The sequence below is a fragment of the Lineus longissimus genome, chromosome 18 (assembly GCF_910592395.1).
Source record: "Lineus longissimus chromosome 18, tnLinLong1.2, whole genome shotgun sequence".
Taxonomy (NCBI): domain Eukaryota; kingdom Metazoa; phylum Nemertea; class Pilidiophora; order Heteronemertea; family Lineidae; genus Lineus; species Lineus longissimus.
Genome location: NC_088325.1, coordinates 11890653 through 11913701, shown reverse-complemented (window position 1 = coordinate 11913701; position 23049 = coordinate 11890653). Strand labels below are relative to the sequence as shown.

The following is a 23049-nucleotide window of genomic DNA, read 5'->3' as shown; positions in this document are numbered from 1 at the left end:
GAAATATCAGAATATAATATGAATTATGGACGAGTAAACAGTTTCAGTGAAGATGAGTAATAAAATGATAGCTACAGAGATGTGATAACCTGATTGATGCATTGGATGCAAGCTGGTGAGACAAGCAACTACTCGGCATAGCGTGTCTCTGAGAAAGTTCTCTCTAAACTCCCATTGGTAATATAGGCCTGCCATTTCATCATGCTTTGTCTACAGTTACATTACCCCATACCCGAAAGCCAGACAAAGGTTCAAGGGTAGGCCTGACTCTGTAAAAATCACAGCGGCCGCCCTGGGAAAGGTATCCTGATTGATGAACGGCGGATGTGCACAACAACCTCAACTTGGCCTTTCTCTGAATTGAACTGAACCATGGAGATGTTGAAACTGATGCCAGCTAGATGAAATATGCTGGCATTCGTCATTCCCTGTCTAAAGTAACAGTTGCTTTGGCATGTTTGGGCATGATGGATAGAGGCCTACTCAAACAGAGGAGCATTAGACTTGGTGACACTGACATGGCTGAGCAGCTATCTCTGGTACAATTTTTCTCAACCATTTGTGAATATCCTTATTCCTCCATCTCTGAAATTCTCTCCGGAAAAGGGGAAACAGAATTGGTGAATTGCTCACACCATTGCAGTTGTCCATCATCATTTGTTTATTCCATGCTGGGCTGACTGGAGATTGCTTGGGTCGTTTTAGTGCTTGGAATGAGTCAAGGTCGGTTCAAGTAAAAAAACCATGAAGCCTTCTCAGTCACTTCCTACTGCTTCACAGCCAATTGTAAGGTACCAACCACTGCTTTATGACCAATTTCTCCAGATCTGGAAAGGCATATCGGCCTAACCCCTGTAGTACTGGACTTGCCAGGTTCTTTCTGGCAGTTCTACATGTTCTAGGCTTTATCATGTTTCCAGCTGCACCACATGATATATTACATTTTCGAGTCAGTTAAACTGACTAACTGTCAGTGAACACTTATCCTTGGTAGTTCTTAGTGCTGAATGGCAACCTTGCTCCTCAACAGCAGTTAGCACTAGCAGCAATTCCATTGATGTTGGACATTTGTTCGATACCAAGCTATTGCTAGCTTAGCCTAGCACCCTGTAGCGTAAACATGCAAGGTCTCCTCTTACCCAGCAAATGAATGGACAAACCAGTTAATGCTGTTAGCTTCAGGGGGCCAATTAGTGACCAATTTGTTAAAGCAATTTGCTATGAAACAGTAGTAATATTGGATGGCAGACCAATACTTGACTCTGGGCATGGCAAACAGAATGTGTGTAACTCCAGGGAGTTCAGAGCAAACGAATTTACCTTTGTTGCTTGCCAGTTGTTCTAGGTGCGGTCCCATGGCATTGAGGATGCATGCGTACCATTTTCACCTCACTAATGCCTTTGATTCTACCTCCAGATTCTGATCAGTGCTTCTGTCTGTTGCTGTAGTTGCAAACTATACATTTAATTTTCTCATCCATGTTGCCTGCTAAATTGCGCTTCCATCTATTAATTGGTAAGGACGGTTGATGGTAAATGTAGTGAAATAAAGGTTTTAACTTTCTTTGCTGCATACTACCATCCGTTGTCCCAATCCTTCAGCACATGGCTTGATGATAGTAGAGGGCTAACACCCCTTATCTATTGTAGGTGTTCTATCAATTCCAGCCAAGCTGGTGTCAGCAAGTCTGCACTTTTTGCGTGAAGAATATCAGTTTGTTTCAAGAATTCTCTTGTTATCTAGTGCCACATTATTGGACCTACCTTGCTCATCTGGACAATCAGCCGTCTGCGAAAAAGAAAAAGATGAAGACGTTTAAAAGCCAACCTCTCGAGACAGCTAGCCACAACAATAAAACTGCCGTGTCTGCAATCACAATGGTCTAAATTGCTGACATTTGCATTCGCGCCATCAGACGCTGATGTCTGCTGCTATCTCACCATTCTGGGGGATATGAGGCTGATACCACAGGAATGAGGTCTGATGTCGCACCGTCCAGGCTCCAGGCTGCTGATCAGGAAAAATATGGTATCAAGAGAAGATACAGTTATGGAGCCAACTTTTTGCTTTTGCATGATATGTAGAGCACTGCTGATTCAAATTGTTTCTTGGACATATTGGTACCAAATGCTGATGCTTTATCAGCACACTGAAGGAAAGCTCCTCCCAGTAAAATGTTTCCCTATAACTGCTTCCTGGACACAGTTGCCTCCTGACATTTTGCATACTAGTATCTATCATGCGTAATAACATTCATATTTTTACAAAGAGATGAAATGTATTTGAACTTACTTTAGTCATGTTAGTCCTGTCTGACTCACCACCATGGCTAAAAACCCTTTTATCTACACATAGTTGTCTGATCTTTACTCAAACTTTTAACACAAGCTTTCAGCTTCTATGCCTGGGGTTAAGCTGAGCTGCTTCCTAATTCAGCTGATGTGAGTTATGAACAAGCTTTATCTCCACCATCAAAACTTATAAAAAAAGGGATTGCCCGTCTCGCCTTTTAAACCATGGTTCAAGTGTGAAACCCTGGTTAAAGTGACGAAATCCTTCTCCGTTTCTGTCATTTCATTTGATGGTGTGTTATGGCTTTAAAGAAGTTGGTTAAAGTTCTATTGCTGCATTGTGACAGGACCTCATTAAAGGGAACTGGATTCGCCGAGCGATTTATTCAACTTTTCGACTTTCACCGCCCGAGAAAGTCAAACTTCCAACTTCCTATTCGAGTTCAGATTTCAGAGTTCGAGTTCAGATTTGTAGCTTTAAGATGACAGAAGCTTTTTTAAGTACCTAAGTATCCAACTTCTTGAACCAAGAACCTTTTCGGGTGAAAAGACATCTTCCGGATAGGGGATTGAAAAGCGACGACTTGACTACATGCCAATAACAAATTTGTCTTTCACCAAAGACAAAGAAGTTGCTTTGTCAAATAGAAGTTTGTTGTTCTTCGGTTCCAAGTGCGTCATGTTTCCATGGTTAGCAATCAGGGGACATAAGTCTTGCCCCTGGAGGCATTTATTGTCTCCTTTGTCTCCATACTTGGTACCCTAATAATACACGAGGGAGAAGAAAACAATACACGAGAAAGAAGACAAATAATACATGGGAAAGAAGACCTACTATACATGGGAGAGAAGTAAACAATACATGGGAAAGAAGACAGATGATAAATAAAAAAGTAGACAAGAAATGATACACCTACTTACTAATACCGCCTTGAAGAGTACTGTAAATTCCAAAAATTGTTATACTTATGCTGATTTTGCATATTATATCGACTAGAGAACATTTTTTTTAAAAATGAAATTTTGTTGTTCACCAAATTAAAATTGGAAAATTTTGATATTGAAGATATTCTTTGGCGTGAAATTGTTCAGGTTTACAATTTAGGAGGTAACCTTGTCCTGTTTTCCCTGTTGCCAGCGGCTGATAGCAACTAACAATAACATGTTCAATGTATCAAGATACAGATTGAATATCAAATGCTTTAGACACACCTTACTTGATATTTAATGCTAGTGTTGCTGGTATGAGAACACAAAAAAAAAACCAAGCCGCCAAAACCTTAGAAATTACTCCCAACATATTTAGCTCATGAGATCGAAATGCCAATATGTCATAAAAGAACCACAACAGACCCTACCCCTCATTACAAAAGATGATAACAACACTTACTTCATCCATAATAAATAACGGCTTTTATGTAGCGGCTTTCATTATTCATACGATCACCTCAGAGTGAAACGAATGCACGCCTTCCAGGATAAGATTCGTAGAACCTTGCTACAATATGTATGAAGACGACAATAAGAATTTATCTTAGACTTCTGTATTACGATGTTGGTTCTTTTGGGAGTCATTAGGTCGAACTTGGAGTTCATGCTTGTTGGGCTTCCCCTCCAAACTGAAGGAGGTGGGAGCAAAAGTGCAAGTTCTGTCTGTCCCACCTCTGGCGTATGCGACTGCCTATGATTCTGGAGTTAGGGGCCCCGAGACTCACTCATAGTTTTAATTCACTCTCACCAATCACAATCAGTTTCTTAACAGGAGAGATGTGGGCTCTAAATCTTTGAATTCTCTGAATAATCAGAAAATCTTTTGAAGTTTGAAGATGGTATCAACTTATCCTCAGAGGAGTGTGCTACATTCTCTTCAAGGTTTTTATTGTTTGAAGTTTATGAAAGCATAATATGATGTCACAAATGGTTTATTATAAAATGTATAAAATGAAACAATTGTGTCTAACATGTATAAAGAAGTGGTTTGAAGCTGTTTTGTAAGAAAGTAAATTAGAGCTGCACTGCTCTTCTTGACTGTTACAGCAGTAGCACTTAAAACGACTCAGAATCTCCTGAGTGGGTCTCATGTGACTCCTGAGGGCCCATGGCTGACCATTTCCATCAAAAATCAGTTTTAGAAATGTTTCACCATTTCTCCAAATGGCATCATCCACTCTGATTCCTGGTAGATGACAGCAAAGGGAATCAAAGTTATGGCTGTTACTGCTTCTACGTACAGCCCCACTTTGTGTCCCCTGTGTGGTTCCTAGGTTTGACGAGGCTGTCCTAATTGCGGCAGAGTTGGTATGCTCCATTGTCTATGTTGGATGCTGCTGTTGGCAAAGCTACCCTATCGGCAGACCTCTTTCAGTTTGCCCTCCTTGTTAGCAATCTTTGCCTCTTGTCAAATCAAGACATGGTTGTTCGCCTGTTGCTGTGTGACCACCGCGTTGTCTCTCGAACACGTCACTTCGAATGAACTGGATGTACAGCACGGAACAAGTTTTTAAAGAAATTTGTTTTCCTTTCTGTTCCCTTCCCCTTGTTCCCTTCCCCAACTGGCAAAAAGTATTTCCCTGATATCATGGATATTCGTTTTCTTACTTTGTAACATAGCCTTTTGTTACTCAGTTGTATCTTTTCTGTGATTTGCTTTTGCCATCATAACTATGTTTGAAGGAGATAAAACTGCATGTACATGTAATACGGAATTTATCATTGGTGTTGATGAGCTTACATTTTTAACAACCTGTTTGTGTGATGAAAAAATTAGCTATTCTTGTTTTTTTTCACTCTTTTTTAATATTCCAAGCATTCGTTTTGTCAAGGGCTTTGAAGAAATAAGTGCAGGTTACCAAACTGGCTTATATCCGTTAACCTGGATGTTATCTCAAGATCTTGTTTCTCTCTTGATACCTAGAGCATTGTCTCCTTTCTCTGAAAAACCTACAATTTTCTATGCCTTAGCTTGAGGTTTAACATCACCGGGTTTCCTTATGGCAAAGGGCAGATCTGAACAGCAAGGTTCCTCTTCCTTTCAAACTTTGTAGATGTGGGCTGGCATCCCCCTCTTGTTTGGGTTGCGGAAGCCTTTGTTTGTGATAACAAAAAGGTTGCATCTTTTTCTTGTATTGTCTATCAGTAAACTGCTGGTTTGTGTTCTTTTATGAATAAGTTCATTTTCTTTTTTCATTGTCAAACTTCGCTCTTATGGAATACCCGGCCAAGGAGGTATGTTTGACATAGTGGTACATCCATATCTTAAACATAAATTGTTAGAAAGGCATTTCACATTACAACCAATCTTCTCTGTGGTCTTCTATTGAATAAGCGCGAATGTGGGCTTGATGTGTTGAGGCAGATACCTGGATTACCATGTCTTTCTATAAAATACTTTTCTTTTTTAATTATTAGTACATTGCATGCCAACTGTGCTGAAGGTTAGAAGATGTTCTCTCCCCACAACGAGTTGGTCTGTTGCCCCTAGGTTACGGTACGTCTCTCATGTCCCTCATTTAAAGCCATTCCACTCCTCCAATCTTTCTTAACAACCTGTTACTTTTAGAGCAATACCACCAATTAATCTGATGAGTTACTCTACAGTCCTTAACCAGAAACAAGGCTAACATTCCCCTCAACACAGAATTGTTCCTTGACATGCCTGACCTGAAGTAATTGACTTAAACTGAAACTTCCTTCCTAGTTGAAGACCAATGGAAATACAGTTTCAGTCCAGTTCATTTCGTCACAATTTGACTAGAAATTCTGTACATTTAACAGAGAAAGTTGCAGTCTCCTTGAGTTGGATCAAACCGAAGAAGTGGTACAGTGGCTTCAAGGCAAGATATTTGTAGAATTCAAATTAAACTGTACCGCCATTGGGATGACATTTGAATTGCCCTTCAAATGGGTGTCATTAGAAACGGGAACCGTCAGTAATTGTAATATCAGGGCCATCTATATTTAGGACCTGCCAAAGGAGATCAGAACAACTCGATTTCAATGTGTTTAAAGGCCTACGCTGTTCGTTAAAAAATTGAAATTTGTGATTGAATTTGAAAATTTCCAATTGTACTGAATGTAACTATCAACATCAACCCTGTGTAGACGGATGTGAAGATACTACAGATACCAAGTTTCAGCGAAGTTGGACGCTTGATAACTGTTTGACAGCATTGTGTATAACTGACCCACGATTATACGGATGAACAGTGATTGGTGTCCAATGGGTTTTACCATATGAAGCAGCAATAATCATTATCCTTAGAAAAAAAACAGTAAAATCACGTTGCCTCAACTAAAATTCGCACCCAGTCGGATTTAAAGATTGTTCCTTGTTCTAATACTCTGCCAATTGAGTTATCATGGTTCCCTACAATTCGGAAAGGACATTGAAGATGAGCTAACATTTAGCTTCTCTGGCAAGCAATTACGCTGTCACCTCTGGAAACTATTACGTTTAATACCTCCTAAATAGTCTGGCGCCTTCCTAAGTTGCCGGTAAATTAAGTGACAGTGATGAAGCAGAGTTGATGAGGAGAAATACCTCAATAGAACAAGGAGATGAACTGGTGAGGACAATCCCCATGGCGATCACAGGTATGGACTCCTCATTACAGGGACTTCACTATCTATCATGTCTATACTTCATTTTAAGACTGAACATCCCTGAGTTTGGGCTGAGACCCATGGCAGACCCTGAACTTGCTCACACCCCTATCTTGGCTTCCATGTTTAACATTCCCTCATCTGAAAAAGGATCAGAGTGTAAACGGCCAGGAAGACCTCCTATTTCAGCCCTCATGAAATACGATGCCGTTTTCCGAACACTTACTGAATATCATAATATTTGTAACCGGTCTACCGATTCTATCAACGCCCCCATCACGACATCACTCAATTAGCAACAATAACTTATCATGCAAATAGCGTGTATTTATCTTACTAATACAACATGTCACAAATAGGCCTAATCAGTCTCATCTCGTATAGATTTGTTATCTCAGATGATTCACTAACTAATTGATGAGACGCTTTGACACTGATTGGCAATTAGCGCTGAGTTGCTTAGTTGGTCATAGACCATGTTACCGCTATACTGCTGATAAGTTGTATAACTTCTCTTTATTTTGTACAATGTGTCATTAGGGTTGTTTTGTGAAGCATATGATAGAAGTGTCTGGACCTGTCTTACTACTGACAAAGACATAACATTATAATGGTTCGTATAGTCTTCTAAGATAATATGTTCTTAATGTGGTCTCTGTTACAGAATACTATATTGGAACCTCCCTTTGTGGACACCTCTCTAATAAAGACACACTCTCTAGGAACATGATTGAGGACACTAGTTTGGTATCAACTTTTTTCTTTCTATTCCATTAGACCACTTTTATCATAACACCTCTCTGTTAAGGATGTTACTTGCCTTTATTTCTCGAACCACTTCCACATCTCCGAGGTCGGGAGAAAAAAAAACTTACCAATTCTGCAGATTCAGCAATTTCTGCTGATTCCCCTAAATCGCCATGCCCAGATATAGCCATGGTCTCGTGCCCTAATGGTCATGATATATGTTGGCAGGGTTTGATAAGGCATGCAATCACAGCCATATCTATTGTATTGATGGCCCATACATATGAATTATTACCAATGTAATTCCCGTTTGAGTGTTTGGGGGCTGATTGGTTTTTCTGCCGAAGCTGGACACAATGTTAAGGCCATTGCTCTGTTGGCAGCATCAGGAATTGGGGTCATTGCTTCGGGAAGATGAACCAGCATTGTCAGAACACGCAAACATACACAGATTTGCTTGCTAAATTTCCTCGTCACGGTAGGATTCCAAGGACGTCACGGTATTCAGGAGGATAAATGACCCACGTTGGATGTATGAGGTACATATATGAGAGCAAGGGAGCATGACTCGCGTGTTTGAGAGATCAGACTAGTCGATACTTGGACAATCCACGAGGGTAGACACATCGTTGTCAAGTTTTTGTCACCTACACTTGATCATGGTATTGTAAAATTTGAAACTTTGGCACCATTTGCAAAGGTTATTAAAATGAAATTTTCAACTTTTATTTTTGGAGCTTGCAAAATGTCTTTGAGCTTTTTCAGACAAAACAAGATATTTTCCAAATTTTTTACTCTGCACGTCAAGGTTATTCATAAAACCCGTGAAAATAAAATGCAAGCAAAGGTTGGTTCACAGTTTTTGTTAGTCATTACTGGGTGTAATAAGGTAATAGAAGCTTTCTGATGTGTACTTTAGCCAGATAAGTTCTGTACGTGGAGAGGTGTCTTGTAGACCAAAAACATGGTCCCCAAGGTGTGTCTGCTTAAGGAAGTTCAACCACAGTGTGAACACCATGCCATCCTTTTCTCAAAAGCCAAACTGCTCAGACAATATAAGTATGAACCTGATACATAAAAAAAATCGATGGATGAAACCGCCATGAGCAACCAAGATTATTTCAGCATCTGCTTGGATTAAAAACCATGGTAGCAGTCAACCTTATAACGTCAGGTCGCCTTCTATTTCAAGTAATCCTCTCCCTCTTAGCCACCAGTTGCTTTACAGATCATTTCCTTACCTTTAACATTTTAAGCTCAGCTGACAGAAGTCAGCTCAGCTTATAGCTATTCGAGTGGCGTCTGTCCTTCCTTCCTTCCTTCCATCCATCCATCCACCCATTCAAACATCTGAGGACACAGTTGCGCATTTTGTAGCAGCAGCAGCTAGGCACTTCAAATTTAGCTGTTAGGAAGAACAGCACAGGAAAAAGTGAAGAGATGCAAGGATTTTAAAGTTTTACATTATGAACCTGGACATGCTGGATGTGCCCCTCATGTTGTTAATGTAGCCACCGCCCACCGCTAATATCAAGTGAATGAAAAAAGGTGATCAATCCCACATCACATACATCTATTTTTCTTAATGGGACTCAACAGTAAACCAGCGTGCGATCTTAGCGGCATGCGACCATCCGTTGTGGCAAAGTAATCCATTTTCGCATACAAAGCAACCGATCAGAAGTAATCATCAACAATAATTAATTATTAAACGAGGCATCAATTTGCTGGCTGTGAGCCGTGATTGAGAATAACCAGCGGTATATATTGTTCATTTCATGACATTGCCAGCAATTGCAAATCTGTTGATGGATAGTTTGCACAGAGAATGTACAGCTGGTCGCGGCTAACTTGGCTTGAAATGGTCTTGAGAAGCTGGCACGAGGAAATAGAGATACGTCATGCGGATCACAAAGAATGATATTATTGCTCTTTGGTCCTGAGAGTAGTGATATATCAAGCTGAGAATCAATACAGGGTGTCGCCCGAAAAATTTAAATTAGAAATTTGATGCCAGGGGTTATTCGTCTAGTAATTAAAGAGGGACTATAGGCATGAGCTAGTTTGAGGATGTCAAATTGGTAGTCGTTCTATCCTTTGACAAGGTTCCTTGTACATGGTGTTTATGCCAGGGCAAACCCGCCTAGTGAGAAACAGGAGAAGCTTATGATGGCCTCTATCCTTAGGTCCAAACAATATGTTCATCACAGTGAAGTTTATTATAGTGAGGTTCCACTGCGCAGAGATGTAATGGAGTTAGTCCAGTTTGCCTTGGTCTCTTAAGGGTTAAGGAATGGTTGTAGATCGTATATATACAACACCTGTACTCAATCAAGTAATGTTCCCTGCAGAAGAACAAGGTGTGGTGAATGTCTAACCTTGTTACAATACCTGCAAAGTTGATTATATGTTTTGAACATTTCCTCTCCATTGCAGGTAACCTATCATAAATACCCTAGGATAAGGCATTGGTAAAACACGAAACTGAAACGAAGATCTGTGACAAATTCCGGTCTGCAGATATTGGTTTGAGTGAAAACTGCCACGTTATTTGAGGTTATTAGGACTTAGTCCAGTAAAAATAAATATATCTTCGCTGGGGGTCTATAGAAGCATTTATACAGAACAAACACGTTCTGTTGGAATTTCTACCCCAGTTTTGGTAATAGATTTACTATGTTTACTGGGTTATGTGGACATGCACTAACCAAAGAAAAGTTACTCCCAGACTCAACTTCAGTTTTGTAAAAAAGAGACCTTGGTGGTCTTGGTGAAGCACCTAATTTCTAAAATGAATACAGAAAATCAGTAATACATTAATCTAACCGTCAAAAATACAAATGCCATTCCATTCCTTCAAAATTCAAAAAAATTTTATTTCATTGAATTTGAAAATTCTCTATTCCGTAAATTCATACTGAATATAGAATAAACATAGTAAGATGTTAAGTTACTGTTCATCTATTCGAAAGTGCATAAAAGCCGATGGCCATTCTGTATTCAGCTACAGTCCTGGTAATCATTGTCAACAGACCTGATGTATGTAATCATTATCTGTGTCATATTTCAATGATCTTTTTCACTTTTGAAACATGATTTTCAGTCCTGACCAAGGGCAGGTTAACTTTATTTGTTGCATCTGTGTGGGCAGATGATAGTATTGATATTGGTGTTCCTGGAATGATACTGATATCTGGAGGACACATTCGCTAAGAAAACATGCTAGCAGTTCAGCATGTGACCTTCACCTTAGGCTGCGGCAGCCATGTCTTGCCTGTGCCGGTATTTGTGTAGCAGCGGATATCATTGCTGAACAGTGTTTACTTTTATATATATGGCAAATTATATCAAAAAGTGTCGCCACCTTTAGTATTTGGATCAAACTAATGTTTCCTGAGTGTTTTTGGCATGTTGAGTGATAGGCTGCGGCCAAGTGCTGATGCATTGAAGTTATATAAGAGTATGATGTGCTGTGCATTTCGTGATGATATGTGCATGAAGTGCCATGGTAAAGACTATTAAATGGTAAAGATTGAAGAAGAGTCAAACTTGTTTTCCCCAAAAATGGCACAGCTGTCTTTGACCTAATGTTATACAAGTTCCCAACAAGCATATCCGCTATTGTATGAGATCCCTTCTCGGTGCAATGGTATCTTTGATACCCTCTGTCAGACAATGGCTAATGGAAAACAATACAAAACAACTTCATTTTCCATTATGAGAAGAAGCTTCTTACATATATGTGTAATGCTAGATGGTTAAAAAAACCTTGCTCGCCTTTTCTGTCTCGTATGATGGAAAAAAACGACACAGTTGCAGCTCAGGTTTACAAGGAGGAGGGTACCTGAGGATCAGACAGAGGAAAGTGCATTTGAATCAGATTACATTACATACATTACATTACAATATTTTGCAGAAAAGAGTATTAGAAAGGGTGACAGTTTTGATAGACATGTTCGAGAAAGTCTTTGTGACTTTGTCCTCTTATACTGCTTGAGGGTATTCAGAAGATTTTTGTACTGACAGACCTACTGATACCAGGAAAGGGAGGAATCTGGAGATGTTTTTCAGGGGTATCGTTGCCACGGAAGCAGAGCAGTCCAATGCAGAAAGACAGCAATATGAAGCCCTTTCGAGCTGTTCTTACCCAATGTTTTGTCTGCCTTAAGAGGGCTGAGATGATATCTCGTCAGGAAGTTACATTAGAACAGGGGCTCATGCTACAGGAACTTCCCTGGGAGGTGTTTTTATTCCCCTAAGGAATTGTTTATGGCTATCTTTGTCTAGAGTAAGCTAAAATGAAAGAAATTGGGAATGTGAGATTCATCGAAAGTTTCCAGTTGAAGAGTTTTTGGCGGAAAGGTGTCCGGCTAAGTGGGCATGTGATATTCATGTAGGCGTTTTCAAGATCCAAGATCTAAATCAGTTGATTGACGTAAGAAAGAGCCCTTACCATTATCTGACTTTCTGTTCAAAGTCAAAAACAATAATTGCCCGAATGAGCGGTGGATATTTTGTCAAGAAAGTTAGTTTTGATATAACCATGGTGAGATGCGACTGGGTGACCACATATAAATACTTTCTTTTTTATTAAGGCATAATGGCAAACTTGATCCACCTGTAAGAGACAGAAAAGAATCTGTATACTGCAATGAATACAATGGATACAATTCTTATGTCAGCTTGTGGTGATCGGACAAAGCAATCAACATGAGCAGACAAACAGTCGTATGGACCATATTTGATTGCCGGTAGCAAGGGAGGATGCTGGAGGATCCGAGTCTGTAACTAAATATTGTATGTAATATGGACCTTTGGCTTCATCAAAGTGACTTCTAACAATATTACTTCCTTCGCCGAAAAATGTCTCCCAGCGAGGATTGACTTCCTGATTGTCTTAATGTGGAACACAGCAGTGTCCAAACCCTCAGGGTTAGGGGAGCGTCCAACGAGATGTTGGCTAGACTTGTTTTTCATTATGAGATATTGCACTTGTTTCTCTCGACAAAACCAATCATCATGAATTTACTCGCAAGAAATTATTTCTTGAGTTATATATGAGAGAGTGCCTTCTTGCTGACGAGTTGTATTTTTGAGTGAGTTAGCAAGGTACTAGATTGTTGAGATACCAAATATGTAATCTGTCTGACTTTTAGGAAGTTATCCAGCCATAAATGACATTTTTTGTGGCAAGACGTGCGACTATATTTAGGACATTGGAATATCTGTGTATGAAGGGGGAGGGGGGCATTTGACGCATAGAATATCATCTCTTATGTCCACTGAACCCTATCTTCAGCAATTTGTCACTAAGAATTTTTTCCCCCCAAAAAATGGTTCGATGGGAATGTGGCACTTGTTCTATCAATGTTTCCTTGACCTTGGACATCTCTGTCACCATTTATCGAGAATCAATGGAAAAGAAATTGAACATGTAATATTTTTATACAGGAGAGTTTTTTTATTGGATTAACTGATGTATGTTTCTTAGCTATGGCAATACAAACACTATAATTGGGGAGGGCCAATGATGATACCAGAATTTCTTCATGTTGGTGTGCCTCCTTTTCACAATCAATGATTTTTTTTCGGGTCTCCAGTTACAAAAGCTGCCCTATGTTCAACAAAACAACCACAGCTGATTGAAGAGCCAAGTCCCAATATTCACACTGATCTCTACAAAATCCTCGCATTGCTGCGGGTGAGGATTGGACTTCTTCAGAAGCATTGTTTGAACATGTTCATAGAAGCATGTTACAAGTGTATTGGCCAAGCTGCTGCATACATGTAGGCCTTAATGTGTAGCAAAGGTATAAACATGATAAACGAATTACATGTAGTTAGCTTCCAACTTTCTATGATATATTTGCTATAAACGAAAAACTTACAAAAAAATCTGTAAATGTCAAGTTCATTTCATAACCATAAACTGAATCATATAATAAATAAACTGAATTATTGCAAATATCGGTTGATATTAGAGTTTTTGGTGAGAGACTGTTCATGATTCAAGGTTATGAGTTTCTTATTACATGCGAGTGTCGGATGGCAAAAAATAGTTCCATGGTAATTCATCTTTAGCTTGGTAGATTGGATTTCATTTGCAGTAAGATTGTTATGGTTCTGACATGTCTGAGGTTGATGGATTTGGTCTTTTTGAGAAAAGAAGGGATCTGATCAAGCAGACCTTTACTGTGTCGTTGTGATCGGTGAACTTTTTTACCAAGTGACAACTTTATGGCATATTAGACAATTAGACATATTAGATTGAAGCGGGGATTTTGATATAAAAGGTATAAGTGTTATCCATGAAAAAAATGCCTAAATGTATATTTACTTCAACATGTTGAAGGGGTTTCACTTCAAAGTGTTTTTAGCATCTCGGGTCAGCTTTGATTTGTAATTCGTTCTGTTTTGGTAAAAAAGGTAAGATTACCTTAAAAAGCAGTGGCAATGCATCATATAATTAAATATTTTTCTGAATTTTTATATTATTATAGGCTACCTGTAAATTATAAATTATTGATATCATGTACTTTTACACTATGTGACATGACATATACATGTAGGTTAGATTCATATCGGTTCTTTGAAAGGGAATGTATTGATTTAATGCCAATAAAATGCTATCTAATACTTTGAAAGGTTCCTAACTATGCTAGACGATTGCTAAGCTATTCTATGCCGAAAGGCCATTGGGGCTTTCATTAAACGTATACAGTCGGACACCACCGGTGGTCTCAATAGAGATTTGTTTGTCTCCTTCCTTCATTGCTGTTCTGCTTTGCCATTAGACGAATTCTGTTCTGCATTGTCATTCATGGTTCATATTCAGTTACGATATCAAATATGTCAAAGGGATAGTGAGAGCAATTTTGATGGCATGTTATCGAGTTTTCTTTCATGGTGGATTTTGCTATGCTAACTTTAATGTGTATACATTTTAAAATTTAAGAAGAATGTGTATGAATAAGATATAAGAAGAATCAGAGAGATTTAGTGGTTTCTTTTCGAGTGAAAAGTCACAATAGGTTCCACAGCTGTAAAAGATTATTGTTAATCTATTTCAGCTGCAGCAGGTCCATTTTTGTTGCCATTGAATTCATATCTGCCTATTTCCGATATAATGTAATTGCAGGGTATATTCATATGGTTGTGGAGACCTTAAATGCTTTAATCATGTAAATAGTTTACCCAACTTTGAGATCATATGCCACTGCCAACAAGAAAATCATTTCATGAAAACATCCAAAGATTATCGTAAAAGACTCTTATATTTCTGAAAAGCTACCATAAAGTTATGAGAAACATATCAAAGAGCAGGAGAGTGCAGGCACCCATTATGCCCCATGTCCAGGAATTCGCCCAACTTTGCAAATAATCCATCATGGCGATCATAAAGACTGCCACACGACTCTCTTTGAAATCCTCGGCAAACCTGAGTTCCCGCTATTTCCCCTGGACAAAGCCTGAAAATGCAGCATTCATAAATTTTGACAGCGCTGACTAGATAACTCTGTACATGACAAAAGTGATGTCTTTGACCTGTAAGGATCTTTTCAAAATGTCCAGCCCATGTTAAGCTGACTGAAAATATGTGTATGTTTGTGTACATTATGCATTAAGCATTTCGCAAAGTTTGACTGGAATCCAACTTGATGAATGAGGCCAGTTTCAATGTAAAATTGCTGTAATCCTTGTACATCTTAAACTGTTCTGTACTATGGTGTACTGGACTTAAAGGTCTGCTCAAAAATGAAATATTCCAATTTTCATTAGTTATATACATTTCCTCTATAAAATGTTCACTAACAGTGATATTCTCTGCATGAAACAGACTCAAGAATGTCACACCTCATGATATTCAGGACATTATCTTTCAAGTTATTATTCCTTTATAATTTCAATAATCACTCATCCAAATCGCCCTCTTTCATCTTCGAAGTTGAATTCACCCAATTCATTCTACAGGCCGCTGTCTATGACAGCATGCGAATTTTCCGCAAATCTCTATGAAATGACATTTAACACTGAGGAGCAAGTGAGGTACATAATGATAGTCTTTACATGCATTTTGGAAAGTTTCGGTGAATTTCATGCTGTCTTGGGGAATTTCACGCTGCGAGTTGTTGGGCCCGTAGGCAGTTAGCACCGAGTGGGATAATTCGTAAACAGTTATATTCTGAGGTTATTTCGTGATTACATGTTCCAAGGATAGGATATTTTAGGATTATCTCTTCATTCTCGGATTACTCCTCTTTGTGTGAGTATGTCTTTACATTTTGTCATGTTGTGACTGCTTTTCAGATGAGCAGGATTGTAAGCAAGGTAAAGTGTTTTCAACATGTTCAAGTGTGAATTTTTAGCTCTCTCTGAGAAAAGGTTTGGTGGTGATCGGGAGAAAAAGTTGTTTAAATTTCGTGGCGATGGGGGAGAAATAATTGTTTAAATTGCGACCTGGTCCTCACAGGTCGCTCCATCGAGTCAATATTAAACATAACAAAACCTTTTGCACTAAAGCTCTTTCATCCTCCTACATGCTGCTTGGCCTATTTCTGTTAACATAATTCAATCTTAGGATTACATAGGCATCTTTCGATATGATGTTGTTGTGTATGCAATACCTATGGGGTACGGATACGGCCAATATTCTGCCCAGATATAGTATGAAGGCAAGTTTCTTGCGCATGGTCACCAATCGCATCCAACACCCCCCCCCCCCCCCCCCACAAAAGTGCCAAGCCAAGTTTCCTGTAGCAAGGCCAAAGCTCTCATCGAACATCCCAGACACTTAGCACTATGCCAAGTTTCCTAAAGCAAGACCTCTCACATCCAGATCCTACATAACGTCCCCAGATTAGCACTACATGTAGGCCAAGTTATTTGCTATAGGTTTCCTTTAACATGTTTAAGCAGCTGAGAAAAGTGCAGTAGAGCCTCGATCAAGATTTCTCTTCTCAACTTTGTCTACAAAGAACGCTTGGACATTGTTGGAGTAAGTAAATCAAATAGTAAGAAAGATGCTTCTCCGACTCTCATTTCCATAACAGTATGAATCTTTTCAGTCTTGTAATCAACCCCTCACAGGTGGTAAATATTCCAAATTGAACCCTGTCACTCAAATAGATGAGTCAATAAATTCAACCTATGGGGAGCCTTCGCTGCTAATTGACACCATTCAGTGTTTAATTGGTATCTGGATAGTACGCTAGAATTCCAGTATTCTGGTCTCTGGGAATTCTTGCAGTCTGGTACATTTCAAATTTGGATTTTTGTGGACAAGATTTAAACCTTTTGTCTATCAGCTTACTAAGTATGACTTAAATTTGTTCTGATACTTTCCTAATGGCTGGTGGACCTTAAGGCATCATGCAAATTCTTTAAGTATTCCTACAAAATTTTGATATCAACTGACATTAATAGAATGACAAACAAGGTTAGTCTTTGTTCTGGAAACTTCCATTTTATTGAATTTCCTTTGTTGTTTGTGATAACCTTTGATTTCTTTCTGAAATTACCAATAAAACTATCGCTTAGAAAGCTTACTTTGTTATTCAATCAGTTCCGTGTTTGTTCTTTCAAATGTAGTGATGCCTGGGGTATTTGTGAAAGTGTCAGCTCTTAATTGATTTCTGTGGACCTATTGTATTATCACAGGATTGAGAGATGCAACAGGAGCGAATCCAGGAATTTGATGAGGAGGGCCGCTTGTGCACTTATTTCACTGGAGATTGAGGACCACTTTCGAATAACCGGAAAGTGTAAACTCTAAACCGCCAAATTTACCTGCCTCTTTTTGTGATTTGAGAAAACTTCTGAAAAAAAGGGGTTTTTTTACCATTTTTTCCTGATTTTTGGCAAAATACAAAATGTTGTTCACTGGTAGCTTTTCAAATAAAAAAAATCCGTTTTTGGCAATATTCATTTTTCCGTATCAAGATTTTTGCAAGGCTGGAAAAAATAAAACATCTAAAAATATCTTGAGATTTACTGAATAAGTCTGTTGGTTTTTTCCATTATCAAGGCATGTTTCCGGTTTATTATAACAACCCTAAGCCGCAACTAAAAAAGCTGAGAGTGCAGATTTGTTCTGTATATGAATTGGCATGTTTGAGAAAAAATGTGTGCAAATTGTAATTGCACAATAAAAGAATGCTGTTTAATTTAAAGCTTCCGGAATTGCCTATTGATCAGAAATTAATTCTTTTGATACCACTACGCCTGAAACTGAAAGAGTATTATTTTCGCATATCCTTGAGTTTCTATAGCTTTCCAATAGAGCCCTGAAGATGAATTCTTTATAATGAAATATATTAAAATCAAATCGGTTAGATGCTGCAAAACTAAAGGTATGGATATCAGCCGATAAAATCAATATACTATTTATGAACCTAATGAATGCAAATCTATATCACCACCTAAATTTACAAAGCTTCCGGTCTTTTAAAAAAAGGGATAATGCATTGTAATAGTTTGTGAAGTATACATTAATAAATACCGGTATGTTGAAAATAACAGATGAATGCCCCGCCCAAGTTGCATTTCACTTCCGCTGAGGCAGTTCTAAAATTAAATGAATTTATCATCACCCAAAGCTTGAAAATGAGGTCATAGGGTGTATCACTGCAGGTTCTGTTTGTCAGTGTTTGTCTTTGAGCATATCAACTATCACCATGATCACTGAATTATGTGCTGTGACTTGTAAGTTGTATGAGTACAACAGACTGAGAGACCCTCCCCCTTCCCGTACAGCAGAATTGCTGGAAAATACAATTTTAAAATCCAACTTTAAGCTCCACAAACATAATTTTTATCATAGCTTACAGTTGTATCGATGCACCTTTACCCAGTGAACATACAGCCGCCAATGATGGAATTCAACAAAATATCAAATATTATAACTTTCTTGCAAGTAAATACATACATGTATTTGAAATCCCCTCATGGAGAAAAAATGCACCTTTCATACCTGACACCTCCTGAAGCAAAGCACGCTTCCTCCCCCTCACCTGACTATGATGTATCAATACCATACCTGCAGCCGACAATGATATAAACACATCATTCAGCATTCCCGCTTTCAGACCAGTGCCATCAGAATCGCGTGCACGAATATCGGAGTACTCAAACGGATTATTGGATTTCTGGCATTGTACGGATATATCGTTATTTAGCGCGAAGTGTTATAACTATGGATACAAACAAGGCATAATAGATTCTGTAAGTACCTAAGTGGTCACCACTGATGGTGGTGAGGGGACAAACTTTTGTTGGGTGCGTGCTTACCGTTTCCTTAAAGAAGGATTTCGTTTGTCATTTCTTGTGGTCCAGGAAAATAGAAATGCAGGGGAAGTGATACGGGGTGGTGGTATGTGGGTGATACTGATACTCAGTGGTCGTATGTGGGTGGTAGCAATTTGGTGGTACATGATACTGATACTCAGTGGTCGTGTGTGGGTGGTAGCAATTTGGTGGTACATGATACTGATACTCAGTGGTCGTGTGTGGGTGGTAGCAATTTGGTGGTACATGATACTGATACTCAGTGGTCGTATGTGGGTGGTAGCAATTTGGTGGTACATGATACTGATACTCAGTGGTCGTGTGTGGGTGGTAGCAATTTGGTGGTACATGATACTGATACTCAGTGGTCGTGTGTGGGTGGTAGCAATTTGGTGGTACATGATACTGATACTCAGTGGTCGTGTGTGGGTGGTAGCAATTTGGTGGTACATGATACTGATACTCAGTGGTCGTATGTGGGTGGTAGCAATTTGGTGGTACATGATACTGATACTCAGTGGTCGTATGTGGGTGGTAGCAATTTGATGGTACATGAGTGATACTTAAACTTAAGTATTTGGCATTATTTTGTGGTTATTGGTAATTAGTGGTGTAACCAGCATCATGCTGGTGGTGATACTGATATGTAACAGCTAGTAAGTGGGTGATTTAGATATTACGTGGTAGTGATGCTTGGTAGTAACTAGGAGACACCAATACTTAGTTCTGAGACTGAACCTTAGTGCTGGTATGTGGGTGGTAACAAGTGGGTATTAGTGATGCTCATTAGTGTGGTATGTGGGTTATACTGATACTTCGTAGTAGTAAGTGGGTGAGACTGGTACCTGATAGGGTAACTGGGTGCGACTGATACTTAGTCAAAGTAAGTGGGTGATACTGATACTCAGTAGTGGTATATGGATACTGGGTATTTCAAAGACCAAGTTTCAGCAAATGCGCATGCATAATAACTGCACTATGACATTGTGTATATCTGAATTTCTATTTCCTTGTGCCACCTGTATTCACCAGTGGCATATCCTTGAAAAAGGGAACATGGAAAGAATCAATTTTAGTTACTCTTTCTTCAATGCCATCATGGTTATTGGCTAAATAATTCAAACTTGCTTTTGAACCAAGATTCTTTGAAATCCGATCTCACACAATTTCAATAGATATCAGAAAAATGCCTTACCTGAAAATATCAAGCTACAATAGCAACTTACGAGATGAGCTCCGATATTGGACTTCTTTCTCTGTGTAGCTGCAGGTTGCAATGAAATATTCTTGGATCAATGGCATTCTGTTTTTGATGCCCATTGTACTGGTTATTTTGGATGAAACCTATTACTTTTTCAAATAGCATATTGGTTTCTTGAAGACTAATTGTGAGGTGGGTTTGGGCAATACACAGGGTGTATCAGAAGATTGTGTAGGAGTATTCAGCTTAGACTTTCTTCAATATTGAAACTTTTCCAGAGTGTTGAATTTGGAGTTGCCATCGTGCGAAATAAGTTACCAATTCTCACCCACAAGATTGCATCATGATGTGATGATCTCTTTTATGTCACAAACTTGTCAAAGCGATAAAAGAAAGGGCGGGAGAAAGTAGGTCATATAAGTTCACACTGATTTAGTACTAAAAAGGAACTATACAAAAAAGGAATCCAAAAGATATCCACTTTAATGTCGTGTTCATTGAGTTCATCTAACATGTCTAGCAAAACAACAATATTGGAAAGTTATTGCCATTAGCCTGTTCATTGAAGAAAACAGATAACACTCCTGTGTATTGCATAACAATAGCTGGACAGTTAAAATGAAAACCTTATATTGAGGTTTTTCCCTTCGCCTCCTGGTAATGATAGCCAAGCTTCAATCACAGATTTTGTGCCATGGTAATGATAGCCTAGCTTCGATTATTGACGACATTCCTGCGAGTCAAATATTTTTGTGTTTGAGATCTTGTTTCAAAGTACTTCTTTCTTTCATTGCTCTCTCTTGAACTTTGATATGAGCCAGGTCTAATGTGTCATTTTTTTGCATTTGGGGATTTTTCTGATGATGATATAATTTTCTGTCATTAGGGGAAAAACGACTAACATGACTAAACATTATGCAAATTTCAGGATTCAGTAGCTTATTTGGGATTGATTGGTTTGATTATTCTTCAAGAAATAAAGTCAGCCAATCAGAACATCTGTTTTGCAATACATCTATATATGGCTGTTGGTGATCTGAAAATTTACGCTGGTACCTTACTTGTATTTTAGGAATATAGATAATCTTGATAACTGTTGTTTTTCTTGAGTGTACAGACATTTTTCGTCCTATAGTTAAGCTCCTTTTTAAAAGCTGCTATCTTTATAAATAAATTGTGTTTGCCGAAAAATTGCCATCTGAACCTCTTTGATCCAAGCCGCACACCTGCTGTTAATGTGTCACAATCATCCATTTGTTTTTAAATGTGTGTTAGGTTGCCATAGCAACTTTGAGTTTACATCTATTATATTGTCAAGGAACGGCCATGTTCCCGGAAAGATCTGTGACACTCCGAGGCCTTTGTAAATTGTATTGGTGACATTTACCAAAGACAGAGCAACATATGACATCGGGTTTGTTGTCGAGTAATACCATGGCAACTCAAAATGAACCATCCAGTTTCCAGTAGTACCTATATAATAGTTTCCTGGCCAAAACAACATACATACATGTATCTCCAACTTTCTAATTCCCTTTTTGCACCATTAGTAAATAGGTGAATTACATGTATGTTGGAAACGTTCTTTTTTATGTTGATGGCTTCTTTCACTTAGGTGAACTATGATCTCAGCCATTTACTTGTTTTACGGAAGTCTGGCTTTCTTTTGTTTAAGATAGAGATGAGGCGGTCGGCACTAATGCTTTCCCGTGCCTGGGAAATTGGTTTATATCATTGCCATGGGTGACAAGGGATGAGACAGTCCATTTTGTAGACTGCCAATACCGATGGCTCGTGGTTAAGTCGACCACCTCCTGGACGAAAGGTCAAAGCTTCGAGCTCCGATCTTTCAGATGCAATGTCATCAACTCTCCAAGTAAATTACTCTGCATTAGATCTTTCAATGGTTTATCAGTAGTATATTCAATTACTCTTTCAACCACTCTACAAGGAAATCATTCAAACCATCAACATGAACATGACGGTTGCAACTGCTGTATACCGCAATCAGATACATCAACAAGTAATCGCTATGCGAGCCGTTTTCCCACACTCCTTCTAATCAGTAGTAACATAAAGTATATGTTTCGGCCACTTTACAGGAATATATCTAACCAAAGCCACTCCAGATCGTAATGTTAATAGCCAACCAGCCTGGACCAATTTACTATATCTCAGGTAATCCGGATTCATACCATGCGTTGAATATTTTCACCAATTTGCAACATTCTGTTGAGTTCATTGGTAGTTCTTCTGATATATTTCTTGACTTGACTGATTAGAGTTCAATATCAGTGCTGTTGATGCAGGTATCGTTGATTAATCAAGCCTAATTGATATTCTATTCAATACTGCTTCATCAGGAGAAAACACAGCATATTGCCTGAGGGCTGATTTTAGGAAATCTGGACTGACCATTGTGCAAATTGAACATGTTGATTAAGATATTATTTATTCACTAATATAAAGGTACATTCGTAAACAGAATGTTCAATTGGTTTCTTTTGGTCTTGTTTGAGCTCCACCCTTTCGGTGTTTGGTTAGTCATTGAATACCTCAGCTTTGGCATCAATTCTTTAAACAAAATATGGATCTTTAAGGATCCAAGGATTCGAAAGACTTAACATGCTATGATGTTTCCAGCCAAGTTTAAAAACCTAGCTTGTTTGTACGGAGAAGTAAACAAGGTGGCTTCCATTATCTTGATGTTTAGACTTGCTCGACACCATAAGGTTTTCTTTTCTGAGATCGTAATACACCTCGATGTGTTCTGTTACAACTGTTACAACCATCAACTATTTAAGAATCTTTCTACAACCTGTTTTTCTGCAAAGCTGGATGCTTTATGGGGTGTTTTTTCTACTACATTTGCACGTCCGTCCCAATTCTTGGTTCCATTACTCCTAATGGATGCTTTGTGGGCA

General features: G+C 38.7%; 1 protein-coding gene across 8 annotated transcripts in view; it reads left to right on the top strand.

Moving 5' to 3' along the window:
* The window catches only part of LOC135502001 (kin of IRRE-like protein 1), a 289676-nt gene that overhangs the window by 196343 nt on the left and 70284 nt on the right, over positions 1 to 23049 (top strand). Inside the window, exon 1 of one of the 8 annotated variants that reach the window (XM_064794415.1) lies at positions 15760 to 15904. The exons of 6 other annotated variants lie outside the window; for them this stretch is intronic. The gene's annotated coding sequence lies outside the window, so the exon portion shown is untranslated. Of the gene's footprint in view, positions 1 to 15759; positions 15905 to 18761; positions 18862 to 23049 lie in introns of those variants that run through there. One more of the 8 variants, XM_064794416.1, reaches the window with a different exon arrangement.